Source organism: Branchiostoma belcheri, unplaced genomic scaffold (genome assembly GCF_001625305.1).
Source record: "Branchiostoma belcheri isolate BF01 breed outbred unplaced genomic scaffold, Haploidv18h27 scaffold759, whole genome shotgun sequence".
Lineage (NCBI taxonomy): Eukaryota > Metazoa > Chordata > Leptocardii > Amphioxiformes > Branchiostomatidae > Branchiostoma > Branchiostoma belcheri.
Window position 1 is genome coordinate 9,686 of NW_017804419.1, and position 3,306 is coordinate 12,991.

Below are 3,306 nucleotides of genomic sequence, written 5' to 3' on the forward strand. Positions count from 1 at the left end.
TCGTGATGTATATTAACTTTTAAATTAATTTACAGATGTCCAAAGTATGACTTTCCCATTATTCACCATTAAGAAATCATAGAATTTTTGCATACATTATGCAAATTAGGTCATCATGTGCATAATTAGTATCTTTTGACGTTCTGCCTGCCATAGGTTACATACATTACATGTATGAAAGTAGTATAATGTAAAACACTGTAATTATAGAATTTCCTCATTAATTATGCAAATTAAGTCCTCATCTGCAAAATTTGCATTTAATAATGTACATCTCTCTCTCAGCTACCTACACACCAAAAATTATGAAAATATGTTGTTACTATCTGGACTTATTGGCTTTTAAACATTTCGCCAGAAAGTGCCCTGCAGTTCCAGAACAAGCTGCTAGGGGGACCAAACTCACACCACTTATTCCTGACAGGAAAAGCAATCTGTCACCAAAACATCAAGACCATAGCATGTTTAGGACAAAAGATACAAAAACCGGAATTTCTGCTGCAGTACCAAGGTCATCCACCAGGAGGCCCATATTTGACCTTGACGTTTGTCTTCCTAAGACTTACCAACATACCAAATATCATCATAATCCATAAAGGCTTTCTGAAGTTATACTGACCACAAAGTTGCGGAAACACACACAGACAGACACACACACAAACATACATACATACAGACACACCAAAAACAAGAATTCCGAGATTTCATACCTCCATGAAATTTGGGCTTGATATGTAAATGTAAATTTCCTCTTTAATTATGCAAATTACCTCCGCATTAACATGATAGATGCATCGTGATGTATGTTAACTTTTGATTAACTTACAGATGTCCCAAGTATGATATTCCCATTATTCACCATTAAGAAATCATAGAATTTTTGCATAAATTATGCAAATTAGGTCATCGTTTGCATAATTAGTATCTGTTGATGTTCTGCCTGCCATAGGTTACATACATTACATGTATGAAAGTAGTATAATGTAAAACACTGTAATCATAGAATTTCCTCATTAATAATGCAAATAAAGTCCTCATTTGCATAATTTGCATTTAATCATGTACATCTCTCTCTCAGCTACATACACACCAAAAATTTAGACAATATGTTGTTCCTATCTGGACTTATTGGCTTTTAAACATTTCGCCAGAAAGTGCCCTGCAGTTCCAGAACAAGCTGCTAGGCGGTACCAAACTCACACCACTTATTCCTGACAGGAAAAGCAATCTGTCACCAAAACATCAAGACCATAGCATGTTCAGGACAAAAGATACAAAAAACAGACGTTCTCCTGCAGTACCAAGGTCATCCACCAGGAGGCCCATATTTGACATTGACGTTTGTCTTCCTAAGACTTACCAACATACCAAATATCATCATAATCCATAAAGGCATTCTGAAGTTATGCTGACCACAAAGTTGCGGAAACACACACAGACAGACAGACACACACACAGACAGGCATACATACATACATACATACATACAGACAGACAGACACACCAAAAACAATACCTCCATTTTTCATGGAGGTAACAATACCTCCATTTTCCATGGAGGTAATGAGAGAGTTCGGCAGTCACATGGGGGTTTGGGGCCGTTTGAAATATTTTGTTGTATCTAATTACAAAAAATTTCCATGCGGACAATTTTTCCACATTTTTCCTCTGTCTTCCAACGAGCAACTACTGTAGATTTCTTTTCAATTCCGTTAACTAGCACCCTTTCACTCCTTTGTGCAAAATCTTGATGCTTGGTTCTGTACCCTGTTTGTATGTGTCTTTCTTGTAATAAATGTTGGAATTAAACAGTAAAAATGACGCAGTGCGCTTTATTATATATATATAACATACTAAGTACGTCGTTGACCGTACTCCCATGAGACTTAAGTGAAATGGGAATCAACACTATTCGTGTGGTGCTACTTTATTAGATACCTAAAATTACATTGAAAACTTTACCTTTCAAACGGGTCACGAACAACGATGATCTTCCTGTAGGTCGCAAGACGCAGACTTAACTCTTCCTCACTGTAGTGCTTCATTTTTTTATGCCCTCGTCCGTGGATCCAACCACTCTTGTGCGCGTTAGGAGCGATATAATCTTTTTCCTTTCCTTTGAAATCGGCAGTACCAACACTAATCAACCTTTCGGTTTTATTGTACTCTAGATTGTAAAATAATAGTTTCATTGTTTTGCATGCAACCTTAGGAATATAGCAGTAGATTGTTTTAATGTTATCATAAAACAATAGGTGGCTCTGAACACTGACTCTCCTTGGGTCACCCTGAAAAAGGAGGAAAAAAACATGAAAAAGGCGCAATGATTATATTATAACTCCTGGGACTTTTTTTGTTCCACTAGAATGCTCTTTTTTAAAAGTGATAAGTACCAGAAGATTTAGTGGTGGAATGGCATAGGGCCTGTGATTCAACAAGGTTAAATTATTTTTGTTAGTAATTTTTAACTTGTTTATGCTTTATTCCATTAAATAGCATTATCTTATTATATATATACCAAACAGAACATAATAGGCTACTTAGTATGCACGTAGATAGTTTCATCAGCAATGGTTAACTATTACGCTCAACAATAATAGCCAGGGGCTATTAGCCTACCAAATACCCCGGTATTTCTCCTGCTACCTTTCTTCGAGCAAATTGTTCTACTGAAGTATCACCTTGCAGGAGGATACTTTAAACCAACACGCTTGGATCTCGTTATCTTCTAGTTCTTGTGGAAAGAAATTTGTCTACCATCGTTACGTACCGTTGAGATATTTTTCTTACAGTATTCCTTAAGCGTGGCCAGTCTGCGGGACTGTTCCTCCTCAGCTTCCGCTAAGTTACCCCAGTCGTCTCAAGAAAAAAAGGAAAGATCCATGCCATATAAGATTTTTGAAAGGATACAATAGTATGTTACACAAATTTACCCTCGTTGTCTCATATTCAAAGATTAAATTAAGATATTTTAACATTAACATAAGAAGAGAGTAAGATAGGGTTTCCGTATTAGTTTACACCGCGTACCGTAGAAGGAAATAAGTGCATATAGACAAAACTCATATTTCCTCAAGCCTAATTTTTTAGCCATTCTACTAACTCCGTACATAAGCATGTATTTCTTAAAATCATTCCGCGAAGTCAGAAATTGTTGCAAAGTGTTCTAGTTTTCGTCATCGCGAATGACAGTCTACATGTACCACCAACTCTAATAATGGTGCAAGGACCTTTCAATGCACGAAAAGTGGGATTTACCACAAAGGTACATGTGATATTAAGCCGAGTTAAAGGTACATTCCTACT

At 36.5% G+C, this 3,306-nt stretch overlaps 1 long non-coding RNA gene across 1 annotated transcript in view; it reads right to left on the bottom strand.

The window, feature by feature from the left end:
* LOC109485439 overlaps positions 1-2,860 on the bottom strand; it is a 7,991-nt gene extending 5,131 nt beyond the window's left edge. The window contains exons 1-2 of the long non-coding RNA XR_002141127.1: positions 2,771-2,860; positions 1,963-2,288 (exon numbers count right to left, since the gene is read on the bottom strand). This is a non-coding gene — a long non-coding RNA (uncharacterized LOC109485439). The remainder of the gene's footprint in view (positions 1-1,962; positions 2,289-2,770) is intronic.
* Positions 2,861-3,306: the final 446 nt, after the last annotated feature.